Below are 15,785 nucleotides of genomic sequence, written 5' to 3'. Positions count from 1 at the left end.
GTTCCATCTCAAGGGATTCTCTATTTGGGAATGACGATTCGGAGTCAGACTTTTCAGGCTTTTCCGTCTCCTTTAAGGATGGAATAAGCCAGATTGAAACTCCAGTCGTTTCTAAGCAAGAATATGTGGTTAGCAAGGAAGTGGATGAGCCTAGTAGGAACCCTCTCCTCCTTGGAACAATTTGTTCCCCGAGGAAGACTGAACATTCATCCTCTCCAGTTCCATCTCAACAGCCATTGGAACAAGGAGAAAGACTTAGAAGCGATGTCCATTCCGATTATGAACCCCATCAAAGACTGCCTTCGGTGGTGGGAAGAACCGAACAAGTTCCAGGAAGGTCTCGACCTATCACAAAAGAGCCCAGACATTGTGTTATGCTCCGACGCCTCGGACGCAGGATTGGGAGCAACCCTAAACAAGCTGGACGCTTCGGGACTATGGTCAGAGAACCAAAAGTCTCTGCATATAAACCACAAGGAATTGTTGGCAGTTCTATTAGCCCTCAAAAGTTTCGAGGAATCAGTCACCAACAAAGTGGTTCAGGTCAATGCGGACAACACGACAGCATTGACGTACTTTACCAAGCAGGGGGGAACCCACTCGATATCTCTGTACGAGACGGCAAAGAATCTCCTTTTGTGGGCAAGAGAGAGGAACGTTATAGTTCTAACAAGGTTCATCCAAGGGGAGAAAAACGTACATGGCAGACAGCCTCAGCAGAAGAGGTCAGATCCTAGCGACAGAGTGGAGACTCAACCTTCAAGTTTGCAAGAGCCTATGGCGCCTTTGGGGTCGTCCATGCATAGATCTCTTTGCAACCTCAAAGACAAAGAGGTTAGAGGCGTATTGCTCCCCGGTGCTGGATCCGGAAGCAGTCCACATAGACGCGTTTCTTATGGATTGATCCAACCTAGATCTGTACGCATTCCCACCATACAAGATCCTGTACAAGGTAGTTCAGAAATTTGTAACATCCAAAGGGACCAGGATGACCCTAGTGGCTCCCTTTTGGCCGTCAAGAGAATGGTTCACAGAGGTACTGGAATGGGCAGTAGACACTCCAAGAATACTTCCATTAAGAGTAGATCTACTTAGACAACCCCACTTGGAAAGATTCCATCAAAATCTCCACGCTCTTCAGCTGACTGCCTTCAGACTATCGAAAGACTCACGAGATCTAGAGGCTTTTCGAAGGAGGCAGCTCAGGCCATTGCAAGAGCAAGAAGGACTTTGATTATCAAAGTCTATCAGTCCAAGTGGGAGGTGTTTAGAGAGTGGTGTAGAGTCAACTCTCTTTCCTCATCCAGTACCTCTGTAGCCCAAATTGCGGACTTCCTGCTCCACCTTCGAAGGAAGTGCAATATTCCTCCTCTACTATTAAAGGTTATAGGAGCATGTTAGCAACTGTGTTCAGACATAGAAACCTTGACCTGTCTAACAATAAGGATCTGCAAGATCTTCTTAAGTCTTTTGAGACTACAAAACAACTTGTCTTGAAGTATCTTCTGAGCGACAGGTTTGAGCCACTAGGTTTAACTTCTATGAAAGACCTGACTATGAAGACTTTATTTTTGGTTAGTCTTGCAATAGCCAAAAGAGTGAGTGAAATACACGCGTTTAGCAAAAACGTTGGATTTCGTGATGGTAAAGCTGTCTGTGCCTTACAATTAGGCTTTCTTGCCAAAAACGAATGCCCTTCTCAACCTTTGCCCAAAGCGTTCGAGATTCCAAATCTTACGGATTTGCTTGGAGAAGAGTTGGAAAGAGTCTTATTCCCAGTAAGAGCTCTGAGATGCTACTTGGATAGGATGAAAGATATACGAGGCAATTCTGAAGCTTTCTGGTGCTCAGTCAGAAAGCCCTTATTACAGATGTCTAAAAATGCCTTGTCATTTTTTATCAGGCTTTTAATTAAGGAGGCACATATTCATTATAATGAATCAGACCTTCGTCTTTTAAAGGTCAAGACTCATGAAGTCAGAGCAGTAGCAACGTCGGCAGCATTCAGACAGAACAGATCACTTCAAAGCATAATGGACACAACCTTCTGGAGGAGCAAATCTGTGTTTGCATCATATTATTTGAAAGGTGTTCAGACTTGTTATAAGGACTGTTACACTCTGGGTCCATTCGTAGCAGCGAGTGCAATAGTGGGCGAAGGATCCACCACTATGTTACCATAATCCCATTAACCTTTTCTTCTCTTGGTACTTTTAATTGTTTTTTATGGTTGTTTGTGGAGATTGTGTCAGTCTTCCATAATCATTGATTTTGTCAGGTGGTCAAATTTGTTCCTTGAGAGTGCCCAGAACTGGTTATTGGAGGAGGTTCTGTCATAATGAGGTATATACACCGGTTTGACAGTCCCTACGAGATCTTCAGCCCCCTGGGAGGACCGCTGGATCTTATAAGGCTGGCAGACATAATGAGGCAGAGTATCATTGAAGTCAGCTTCCTTATCAGGTACGAACCCTTAAGTTTGTTTTAATTAACTCTTAAGCAGAATTCCAGATATACCAGCTGTCTCTAACCCTCCACCAAAGGTGTTAATCAGCTATATATATAACTACCGGGTAAGTCTTATGTTTAAAAATGGTATTTTCATTATAAAATAAAGTTTTGAACATACTTACCCGGTAGTTATATATAATTTAAGTCCCACCCTCCTCCCCTCTAAGAGACTAGAGGCATGGAATATATGAGGGTTCCTGGAATGGTTCCGAGGTACCTTGCTAGGGCGCAGGGGTGGTACACCTGGCTATCCATTTGGCGATTGGCACGAGTTTTGAATTTTCTGCCGTGACGTCAGAGACGTAAGCTATATATATATACCTGTAACTACCAGGTGAGTATGTTCAAAAAAGGGATTTTGACGAAGGAAAAATCTATTTCTGGGCAAGAGACCCGTGCCGCCCAGTGAAATGCTCCTTTAACATCATTTCTAAGGTAAAAACTTATGAATTCACCAGAGAAAAATTTGTATAGGAATGCTAGGTTGAACCCAGCTCACTCACCTTAATAAGGTGTTGGTATAATACTGGGGCGCTGAATAAATCACAACCAGAGGCCTCGCACCATTTAGATATCTTCTGTCACTATCCCCGAACAGCGAGGTGCCGTTCAACATCCTACTACTACTAGCAATCCCACGCCAGTGACGTCACTCCCTATAGCACCCCAGATTGGGGCCCAATCAGGGAGGGACGGGTGGGTTCACTGGGCGGCACGGGTCTCTCGCCCAGAAATAGATTTTTCCTTCGTCAAAATCCCTTTTCTGGGCTCCGACCCGTGCCGCCCAGTGAAATCGTACCAGAGAATGGGGACCCAATATGGCTAACTACCTGAAGAGGGAATAACACAAAAAAAAACAGAGCTGATGAGTTTAATATAAAAAAAGAGGGATGTGGAAACCTGTAAAATTAGATCAACATGTATATGACAGTGATAAATAGACATGGTAAACAATCAGTAATGAAACCCGTAGGTCAAATTCAACAGATATGAATAGTGGGAATCCAGCTTGGTAATCAAAAATGCAAAATAAAATCAGCTCGGGGATTCAAGAACAAGTGAAATCAAAACAATTCGTGAAATTGAACAATTGAATAATAAAATAATACACCATAAGGGTGTATAGTAACAAAACAGGTAGGAACAACAGGTAAGCCAGGCAGGAGGGAAAGAGGACAGAGCAAGATGTTGTGATTAGGACTCAGTACCTTCAGGAGGAACTATATTCCCTGCAGCTACTGTGGCAAATCTAAGAGCTTCTAAAGGTTTTAGGTTGTGGCGCTTGAAAACTTTAGGGGACTTCCAACCCGTATATTTTGAGAGCTCATCAAATTTCATATGGTGGAAAAAATTAATTGAGGTAGCCACAGCTCTAATATCATGGACATGTGGGAATGATGCAGGATTAGCTTGTTTAATAAAATAAAGAATTTGTTGTCTGATTCCCTTAAGGGTAATAGTTCCTCCGTGTTCTCTAATAAATAAGGGCCCTGTGGCTGTAGTGGAAGTTCTACCTAAGTAGGATTTCAGGTTGGTAACTGGACACAGGGATGGATCCCGAGGAAGTGGAACAATCTTCCAGGGAGACCACCTGTTTTAGGGGTCTTCATTTTTAGCCAGGAAAACTTTGTTAGGAGAGAGAAGAACCTCACCCGAAGAGAGAAACTCTATATGACCAGGGTCTCTAGATAAGGCTGACAATTCTGAGATTCTGGAGCCCGAGGCGAGGCTCTAAAGAAAAAGTGACTTTCTTAATACAGTGAACCCTCGTTTATCGCGGTGGATAGGTTCCAGACGCGGCCGCGATAGGTGAAAATCCGCGAAGTAGTGACACCATATTTACCTATTTTCAATATTTAACTTAGCCGGTGATTATATAGCTGCAACTCTGTTGCCCGACAGACAACTCTACGGTAAAAACTCGCCAGCGATCGCTACACAGGTTGCGGGTGTGCCCAACAGCGCCATCTGTCGTCCAGATACCCAGTACTCAATGTAAACAAAGACTCAATTTTCTCTCTGTCGAGCTATCGACAAGACGTACTTACTCGCTGTTGCTAAACTGGAGTTTTTTCACAACTAATTGGTGAAGTACTTTATTCTAGTTTTGAGCTTTCGCTATGCAGGTGTTTTATCTTCATCTTAAATCTTGAACTCGTTTTGGATAGATTTAATTATGGTGACAAAGAGAGTATGGACTTTCTTTCACTTTTAAATGGCCGACCCTTCCCTTAGACGGAAGTGTGTTTAGGCTTTTAGTAATTATCTTATCACGTTATAGATTTTCCTCTATATATTTTATATCTCTCCGCCTTTATTAGGCCTCTTCGATTAACTTTCCATTTATTATAAACATATAAAAATAATTTTAATGTTTTGTTTATATAGACCTTTCCTGAGAGTAGGCGGTCCTAACTTGGAAACCGAAGTTAATCAACGTTGAGCCCTTTATATCGTAATTAGCTTTTAAAGAGCTAAGGATTTAAAACTTTTTAAATGTAATATTTTATGAAAGAATTTCTTTGATAGTCTTCGTACTGTTTTCAAAGATGAACTAACGTTTAGTTTATTTATGCTACGCAGTTGTTGACGTTCAGGACGTTCAACATGCGCTCTATCGTTACGATAGAGAGAGAGTGTATCACGGTTTCACTTTGCAGTAAGAGTAAATCGATTCTGACGTTTTGTTCATTCTTTCTTAGCTTAAATGTTTTAGATTCTATTTTAAAGGAACTTTTTATTTGAAAAACCTTTCAGTTTTTTCCTTTAGTCAAATAACATGTTTTTTTGACGTAATATAATTGGGCTCTTCTCTTAGGTGCGAAATCAAGAGAGAAAGAGAGAGAGAGATAGAGATGGAGGGAGAGAGAGGAGAGAAAATGTTCCGTTCAAGCGGGTAACGTTGTTCTCGAGTTACTCTCGTCCCTAGTCGCTGTACGGGGAGGAAGGATAAAACGTTTTTAGTTTTTTATTCTCGTCCCCAGGCTATGTGCGGTGAGAGATTGAAAATGTAGTTATATGAACTAGTGTTTAGTCTCTTTCCCAGCCACTGATTTTTTTATCTTAAAATATGTTTTCTGTTTTTTGCTGGTATTAATGAGCTTGCATTATACGACTGATTTCGCAATTACTACCTTTTAATGAAGGGTAGAATTGCGTGTTTCAGGTAGAAATCAGTAAAAGTTTCGATTTCAGTGAAATAAGTGCAAAACAGAAAATCGAAGTGATAAAGTGATATGCGCAAAGTGTTACAGTGTTGCGTCCGAGGGTTCGTCTGTTCGTGCCTGTCGTTCACCTAGTCCGGGACCTCTTGCATGCTCCCAAGCCCAGGGGAGAAGTAATGTCAAACGACTTATGGGTTCGAGAGGCCTTGATCAACGAACAGACGTTTTCCCTCTATGGTATCGGGTGTATCTTACCAAGATCTCCCCTACCATAAGACGAGAGAGACGTTGTTTCTCCTCGTCATCCGAAGGCTTTTCGCATAAGAAACCTGTCACAAGGTTTCGAAGCCCTTAAGCGAAAGTCAGTCCTTTCAGGACAGGTCCAGCGTCCTGGTTACAACCATTAGGACAGCTCTGACCCTATGCAGTCATCGGATAACTGCTCGCCGCCTAACAAAAGCGTAACACAGACTCCGAGAGTCTTTTTTTGTTGGCAAAGTGTTGCGGTCACAGACGTTACCCTCGTCTCTTACCACAACCATTTCCGTTGATCCTTAATGGGTTGTATGGCAAGACATGCAGTATATGCTTGCCTCCCTTATGGAAGACTATTCTGCCGATTAGTCCGTTGTGTCTAGCCGTTTATCTCATCGATATCCTGGCTTTCAGCCAACCTAACGTTCCTTTGTGCTTACTGTTGACGTTGGCGTAGCTTAGTCACGTCAGTCAGGTTGTTTAGAACCACACTCGATGCGGTCTCGTGTGGTTTTTCAGCCGCATTTGGACGTTAGGCCACTTGCTGATGCTCCTGTTGACGTTCAAGACGTTCACTAACAATCGGAGTTGACTTGTTTTGACGCTGTGCGTCAACCTCCGCATTCTAGAGTTGTTTTGACTGCTCAGTCTAGGCAGTCAAAGCAGTCTCGAGTGGACGCTGTGCGTCCTCACGCACCTGTTGTGGTTGACAGTTCAGTTGTTGACAGTTTCACAGACTGTCAAGCAGTTACATGACGTTGCGTTCTGGTCCGCTACTAATGCACCAGTGAGTGTGGACTCTGCTTGTAAAGCATTGCCACCACGGTAGGTCTCTCCCTTGCTTGAGACTCAGCTTTTATCGGACAAGGTTCCTGTAGATGAGGAAGTTGCTGTTCCCCCTCCTACTGATATTCCCTTGAGGACTCTGTCAGATGGAGAGGAGCCTAAAGCTGCTTAGCCTCCTATGGACTTTAATTAAATCATGATGATTTTTTTAAGGATCTTTGTCCGGATCTTTTTGTGACTGCTGCTCCTCGTTCGCCTAAACGTCAGAGCTTACACTAGGCCTAGCTACTTCGAAGCCGTTGTTTTTAAGCTAGTGCTCTCTCGCTCTCCTAGAGAGCTTTACGTTGGCTAGGCGACTGGTTTTTCACCAGGAGGAGTTTGGGGGATACAGCCTTTGCTTTCCCTTCTTTTAAACTGGTTTATAGAGCGAGAGTCTGATATGACACGAGAGAAGTTCTCGGCTTGGGAGTTCATGCCTCTGCCCAGATAGACTTCTCAATTCTCGTAGACTCTCCCTGGCGCCTGGCCAGGAGACGCTCCAAGTTGATTACAGGTCAACTTCACAGCTGTTTTCGAGCCTTTGAAGTTTTGCTGTACAATTATGTCATGCATAACAAGGCTTTCAGGGATGGTAAGCGGTACCGCCTCAGTCGCTAACCCCGTCTGTTGCCACACCTGCTCCCGTAGACCCTAAATGGGCTTTGCTGCAAGACATGCAGTCCAAGCTTGCGTCCTTGATAGAGGACTTTAATGCGGAGAAGGTTGCTACCGAACCTTCTGGCCAACAACCTTCCAACCGGTCGGTTGTGCGCCCTGTTGACGCTGAGGTAACCTACTCGCGTCTGCCAGTTGAGGTGGTTCCTCCACCGATGCGACCCAGGGTGGGTTGCCAGCCGCACGTTGACGTTAAGCGACGCTCGGAGGTGGTTGTTGACGTTCAGGACGTTCAACAACCAGCAGAGGTGACTTGTTTTGACGCAGTGCGTCAACCTCAGCAACCCGGTAGGGTGTTGACTGCACAACCCAGACGGTCTAGACAGTCTCGGGTTGACGCTGTGCTTCCTCGCGCACCCATGGTTGTTGACAGTTCACAGACTGTGCAGCAGTTCCATGATGTTGCGTCCGGCTCCGTCACGCATTCACCAGTGCGACCGGACTCAGCGAGCCAGACGTTGCCCACTCCGTTGCCGTTTCCTCATCAGTTTTCGGATGAGGAACCCTCTGATGAGGACGTTGCTGAACAACAAGACGATCAGCCCCCAGAATAGATCAAGCCCTGCTATCCATCCAGAAGATGCTGAAGAAGGAATGCTGCTCAGTCAGGCTGTGGATGAGTCTGGTAGGGATGCTGTCATCCGTGTAACAATTTGTGTCACTAGGAAGACTACACCTCCGTCCTCTTCAATACCATCTAGCTTTTCACTGGAAAAAGGACAAGACGCTAGAAGCGGTCTCGATCCCGGTTTCCGAAAAGATAAAGTCTTGTCTGACTTGGTGGAAGGACAATATCAACCTAAGAGAGGGTCTTCCCCTGGCTGTTCAGACTCCCAACCAAGTTCTCTTCTCGGACGCATCGGACGTGGGCTGGGGCGCGACACTAGACGGTCGGGAATGCTCAGGACTGTGGAACTCGAGTCAGAGGAGCATGTATATCAACTGCAAGGAGCTGTTGGCAGTACATCTGGCCTTGAAAAGCTTCAAGTCTCTCCTTCGAGGCAAAGTGGTGGAAGTTAACTCGGACATCACCACGGCCTTGGCGTACATCTCCAAACAAGGAGGTACCCACTCACTGACGTTGTACGAGATCGCAAGGGACCTGCTCATCTGGTCAAAAGGTCAAGACATCTCCCTAGTAACGAGGTTCATCCAAGGCGACTTGAACGTCATAGCAGATTGTCTCAGTCGGAAAGGGCAAGTAATTCCAACCGAATGGACCTTCCACAAGGATGTGTGCAAGAGACTTTGGGCCACTTGGGGTAAAACCATCCATAGATCTTTTTGCAACCTCGCTGACCAAGAGGCTTCCAATCTATTGCTCTCCAGTCCCGGACCCAGCAGCAATACATATAGATGCTTTCCTCCTAGATTGGTCACATCTGGATCTCTACGCATTCCCACCGTTCAAGATTGTCAACAAGGTACTGCAGAAGTTCGCCTCTCACGAAGGGACAAGGTTGACGTTAGTTGCTTCCCTCTGGCCCGCGAGAGAATGGTTCACCGAGATACTTCGATGGTTAGTAGACGTTCCCAGTAGTCTTCCTCTAAGGGTAGACCTTCTACGTCAGCCACACGTAAAGAAGGTACTCTAAAGCCTCCACGCTCTTCGTCTGACTGCCTTCAGACTATCGAAAGACTCTCGAGAGCTAGAGGCTTTTCGAAGGAAGCAGCCAGTGCGATTGCTAGAGCAAGGAGAGCTTCTTCCATTAGAGTCTACCAATCGAAGTGGGAAGTCTTCCGAGACTGGTGCAAGTCAGTTTCTGTATCCTCGACCAGTACCTCTGTAGCTCAAATAGCTGTTTTTCTCTTATACCTGAGAAAAGGACGATCCCTTTCAGCTCCCACTATCAAGGGCTACAGAAGCATGTTGGCATCGGTCTTCCGGCATAGAGGCTTAGATCTTTCCAAACATAAAGATCTGCAAGACCTCCTTAAGTCTTTTGAGACCACCAAGGAGCGTCGTTTGGCTACCCCTGGATGAAATTTAGACGTGGTACTAAGATTCTTCATGTCAGACAGGTTGGAGCCGTTACAATCAGCCTCCCTGAAAGATCTCACTCTTAAGACTCTTTTCCTGGTATGCTTAGCCTCAGCTAAAAGAGTCAGTGATATTCATGCCTTCAGCAAGAACAGGATTTTCGTCAGAAAAAGCCACTTGTTCGCTACAACTTGGTTTTCTAGCCAAAAATGAGCTGCCTTCTCGGCCTTGGCCTAAATCTTTCGATATCCCCAGCTTATCGGAGATCGTAGGCAATGAACTAGAAAGAGTCTTATGCTTTATGGTGTTCAGTTAAGAAACCATCCTTGCCTTTGTCAAAGAATGCTTGGTCAGACTTTATCAGATTGTTAATACGAGAAGCTCATTCACATCTGAGTGAGGAAGACCGAACTTTGCTTAAGGTGAAGACGCACGAAGTTAGAGCTGTAACAACTTCCGTGGCCTTTAAGCAAAAATATATCTCTGCAAAGTATAATGGACGCAACCTATTGGAGAAGCAAGTCAGTGTTCGCGTCATTTTACTTGAAAGATGTCCAGTCTCTTTACAAGAACTGCTACACACTGGGACCATTCGTAGCAGCGAGTGCAGTAGTGGGTGAGGGCTCAACCACTACAATTCCCTAATTCCATACCCTTTTAATCTTTCTCTTGAAATGTTTTTATTGTTGTTCTTTTGGGTTGTCCGGAAGGCTAAGAAGCCTTTCGCATCCTGGTTGATTTGGCGGGTGGTCAAAGTCATTTCTTGAGAGCGCCTAGATTAGGGGTTTTGATGAGGTCCTGTTGTATGGGTTGCAACCCTTGATACTTCAGATCCTAGGGGTCGATCAGCATCCTAAGAGGATCGCGAGGCTCCGTAAGGAAGACGTACTTAAAAGGCAGAGTAATTGTTCAAGTCGACTTCCTTACCAGGTACCTATTTATTTTGTTTTTGTTATTTTGATAACTTCTAAAATGAAATAAAAACTCTTAGCTCATAAAAGTGTAAACATATTTTGCTGGTCTCTACCCACCCCCCCTGGGTGTGAATCAGCTATATAATCACCGGCTAAGTTAAATATTGAAAAATGTTATTTTGATAATAAAATAAATTTTTGAATATACTTACCCGGTGATTATAAATTAAAGGACCCTCCCTTCCTCCCCAATAGAGACGCAGTGGGACGAGGAGAAAATTGAGTCTTTGTTTACATTGAGTACTGGGTATCTGGACGACAGATGGCGCTGTTGGGCACACCCGCAACCTGTGTAGCGATCGCTGGCGAGTTTTTACCGTAGAGTTGTCTGTCGGGCAACAGAGTTGCAGCTATATAATCACCGGGTAAGTATATTCAAAAATTTATTTTATTATCAAAATAACATTTTATTCAACATGTATATTCAGACTTTTAAAACCTTCCCTTGTACGTAGTACTGTTAACAAACTACCCTTTAATGTACAGAACACTTAATGCATGTACTACAGTACCCTAAACTAAAACAGGCACAAATATTAAAGGTGATTTTATATCATGCATTTCCTAAACACGCTAAAAACCACGATAAAAAATGGCAACCAATGTTTTGTTTACATTTATCTCTGATCATAATGAAGAAACAAACTGGAGGTAGAGCTTTGCTTATTACCCAGACATATTTCCCATACTTTTCCCTTAGAACTACATCACATCTTCCTACTTTAGATATATATATATATATATATATATATATATATATATATATATATATATATATATATATATATATATATATATATATATATATATATATATTCTGGGCTCGAACCTGTGCCGCCCAGTGAATAAGCTCCATTTAGCACTTATTCTTAGGTAATTTACTGCTAAATATACCAGAGAAAAAATGTAAAGGAGTGCTAGGTTAACTAGCTCGCTCACCTATTGGTGTCGGTATAAAATTGGGCGTATAATCCAGAGGTCCCGCACTATTTAGATTCATCCACGACAAAAGACCCCAATAGAGGAGAGCCGTTCAACCTCACTCGGCACCACCAACTCTGCATCCGCTCAGAACCCAACTCCTTTTAGCACGCCTGTGTTGTAACCCGCTTTTTTGTTGTGCTCTCGTATTTCGCTATTTTCCACTGGATTATGGCTTCTTCATCGGTCTCCCAGGAGACACCGTCTAAGTTAAGTACCAAGCTATGTTTTGCTGTGTTTTGAGCAATCTAGATCGTTTAATATTTAAATTATAGGAGTTTATTCTCTTCGTTCATTTCGATCTTGCTTGATTCCGCTTACAGTTGGTACTCCTGTTTTGAGAGCTTTTAGTTTCACTCGCGGTGTTACTATGTGTATTATTTTTATTATTAATTAAATGTTATTTGTTATTGTGGATATTCATTATTTAGCGTTTAGAACCCTCGTGGTTCATTTTTAGGGCCGATATCAGTTACGTATCGTTATGGCTTGCCGACCTTCGTTACTAGGCGGCAATTTTATTTTATAAGTCATCAGGTGTGTCCTTTGTGATTTATTTATTATGTTGCATGCCTTGCCCTAAATTTTTTATGTGTATATTTATATAAGTTTTCAACGCTATTACTATTATAATGAATATTTGTGCTATTACTCCGTTTGATCTGTCTGGTTGGGGATCGTCAGTTGGTAGCCCTGCTGCTCCTTATCACGTGATCCTCCCCCAAGCTCCCCCTCTCGCTAGGTGGGCGGCTAGGCTTCTCTCCCCCTCCCCTAGGGGACCGTTGCCTTCCCTCCTTTTAGAGGGGGTAGTTCAGTGTGTATGGACTTTGTCCTCCGGGTGTCCCGGCGGGTTCGTCTCTGTCTAGACGGGTTGGCCACCGGTCAACAGAGTTGGATCCCGGTGCACCCTGTTTTATATTCACTTATCACACTTTTATTATGTTATACGAAACCCTCCGGGTTCGGTTGGCGGTTCTTATCTACAGTTCCGCCCCCCTATTAATTTATAACAGTTCCTATGATTATATATGATTATATATGACAGATTACTATCTCGGAGTTCCTATATGAATTGGTTTATGGATATACTTTTATTTCCCGGCCCGGGGCTTAACCTCGCTCCGGGAAATCAGACACTATGTGTCTTAATCCTTTGTTGCATTTTATACTCCCGGCTCGACCGGAATGGATAGCTATACTCTAGTCTTAAGTTAGACTTATGTTTAGGTCCGGGTCCTCCGGACCTGCCCCTACTTAAGAGTATTACAATTAAGCTCTAGTCTTAAGTTAGACTTATGTTAGGCCCGGGTCCTCCGGACCCGCCCCTACTTAAGAGAATTACAGTTTCTCATATACTATTCTTTTTATAGATGGTGCATTGTCAGACGACGGCCTGTGCGGCTGTTCTGCATCAGCCTTGTGGGCACACCGTTTGTCGGTCTCACGCCCTCTGCGGGGTTCAGCTGGAGGACATCGTGGTCTGGCACCCTGATAACTGCATGGTCTGTTTTGACCTCATCACCACCCTTGGATCTGACTCGGTGAGTCCTGTTGGCTATGTTGCCTTCTTATTTATCTTACCTTTTTTGGTATACATACACTATTTAGTAAGATTTCTATGATCTTGAAGGACCACTGGGAGTCTGCCTTTTTATAATTCCCACTATTATTTCAGGCATCCCCGGAGCAAAAGTCTGCGGCTCGGGCCACACTGAAAGTGTGGGTTGGTGGTTTTGCCCGGAACGTGAAATCCAAGCAGCCTTACGTCCTATCTGAAGACTATTGTGCCATGGTCTATCCTAACGCCAAGTCTTCAGCCGTTGTGGCTAGGCATGTTGCAGCTCCCATCATTGCCCACATTTATGCCACCATAACGGGGTTTATTGATCAAGATCAAGATCCGTCGGATGCCCCCGGAGATCTGGAAGACAATGTTGCTTCCATGAACCTGGACGTCGAACCCATGTTATTGGATGATCCGGACGCAGGTAGGGTGGTAAGTGAGGCAGGTGTTACCGGCGCTGAGATTCCTATCCTCAGCCCCGCTCTTTCTTCTTCTTCTGATCGCCCTTCCTTTCATGGTTTTTCTGGGGACCGTGATTCGTCTCAACGATCACACCCGGTTCCCCCCAAGGATAAGTCTACATCTAGAACCTTACCTAAAGCTCGTAAGCCTCACAAGGCTTCCCATAGTTCTAAGCTGAATACAAACCCATCATCTAAGGCTTCCGGCTCCTCCTCTAAGTCTCACGACCCGGGAGTACAATCCGCCACTCCTGCTCCTAGCCCGGGCCTTTCCGAATCAGCCATGCTTCGCATTGTGTCGGAGATGCAAGCTAAGTTGGTATCGGAAATGCAGGCCAAGATGGACACGATGTTCTCTAACATCGGTCAGAGACTTGGGGCATTAGAGCAAGGTGCTCCGGAGCGAGTCCAAAGCTCTCTCATCCCGGATGCCTCTAAGCTCCCGCCGTTTACCAAGAATAATCCTTGGCGCATGGCTCTTCATTCTCCGTTCTCAGACGGAATGTTAACTTTGGAAGGTCTTGGCACTCGTCCTCTAGAGGACTTTGAATTCTTTCCTCCTGGTCTGGCATTTCCATTTCATGGTTATGCCAGGCTTACCGAGGAAGCTCTGGTTCGGCTAGATAAGGTCCCCAAAGAGACCGTCATCTTCCCAAAAGAGCAAGCCCAATCTGTTTGGGCTAGGTTCCTGAACGACATCGGTTGTACCAACACCATGTTGACGCCGTATAAGAGTTCCTTCACAATGTTTTTAATGGATAAAAACACCGTGACTCCATGCGTCAATAAGATAGCAGAGCTTGCTTTCCAATATGCTCTGGAAGAGAAGCCCTTGCCTCCCATCCGAGAGGTGGATCCGATCTCCCTCCTTCTTCCTTCTGGCATTGAGTGTTGGGGACAATGTCCATACCACTTTTACCTCTGGCAAGCTATCAGCGGACTGTGCCTCAGTTTTGTTTAGTGAGCGGCTTCCCCGTCTCCCGGAATCCCTCATTAAACAGGAGTATGATTCCCGCCTACGTGTTGGCCGAACTCTGAACTTGGCCACATCCACGGAGTCGATAGCCTTGACTTATGATACTGAGAGTATCTTTAAGTCTCTCAATAAGGCTACGTTGCAGTCATTATACCACGACCTTTATGACTTCGCTACTGCTAAACGTAGGTGTCGCAAACACGTCCTGGCTGAGGCGACTATTAGGCACGAGCCTAATAAGCTTATCCGGTCCTCCTGCTGGGGTTCAAATCTCTTCCCTGAGGATCTTGTAGAGGAAGTCTTGGCAGAGGCCACTAGAGTCAATCAGAGCCTTAAAGCCCGTTGGGGTTTGACTCCTAAACGGAAATATGACCCCGCAAATTACCAAGCCCGGGGTAGGAAGAAGCTCCGCCCGTATACCTCCACCCAGTTCAGGCAACAGCAGAGTAGTTCGTCCAATTTCCGACTGCCTCTTCCTCCATCTCCCGTTGCTCCTGCACAGCCTTCCACCTCTCAGGCTCCTTCGGACGACTATGTCACCGTTCTGCTCCCTAAGAGCCAGTTTTCCGGTGCCTCCACCACTTCTCCTGCCTTTAACCAGTCTTATGAGGCTCATAGCTCTTCCCAGAGTTATAACAGAGGTAGAGGCTACCACCGTGGTTCAAACCAGAACAGAGGTAGAGGAAGAGTCTTTCGCAAGGGAAAGAACTTCCGAGGCGGACGTGGAGGCAACTCCTCAAGCCAATACTGAGGTGCAGCAGGTAGGGGGGAGGCTTTATGCCTTCCGCAACAAATGGAGGTTCAGTCCCTGGGCTTTCAGTATCATCTCCAAGGGACTGGGGTGGAGTTGGATTCAAGGGCCTCCTCCTCCGAACAAATTTCATCAACATTCCACCCCGGACCTAGTCGAATTTGTCCAGGATTTGTTACAAAAGAACGCCATACTAGAAACGAAACACCTGAAGTTTCAGGGTCGGCTGTTCAGTGTCCCGAAGAAGGATTCAGACAAGAGAAGAGTGATTCTAGACCTATCCCTTCTCAACTTGTCCATTCAATGCGACAAGTTTCGAATGCTTACCGTCTCGCAGGTGCGGACCTTACTTCCCCGTGGGGCCGTCACCACCTCTATCGATCTTACAGACGCCTATTATCACGTCCCGATAGCGAGACACTTCCGTCCGTATCTAGGCTTCCGCCTAGGGGACAAAAATTACTCCTTCAAGGTGATACCTTTCGGGCTCAACATCGCCCCAAGGATCTTCACAAAGTTAGCAGAAGTTGCTGTTCAGGAACTCAGAAATCAAGGGATTCAAGTAGTAGCCTATCTGGACGACTGGCTCATTTGGTCAGACACCTCCCAAAATTGCCTAAAAGCCACTCACAGAGTCATCCAATATCTTCAATCTCTAGGCTTCCAG

Source organism: Palaemon carinicauda, chromosome 9 (assembly GCF_036898095.1).
Source record: "Palaemon carinicauda isolate YSFRI2023 chromosome 9, ASM3689809v2, whole genome shotgun sequence".
Lineage (NCBI taxonomy): Eukaryota > Metazoa > Arthropoda > Malacostraca > Decapoda > Palaemonidae > Palaemon > Palaemon carinicauda.
Note: the sequence above shows the minus strand (reverse complement) of the source record.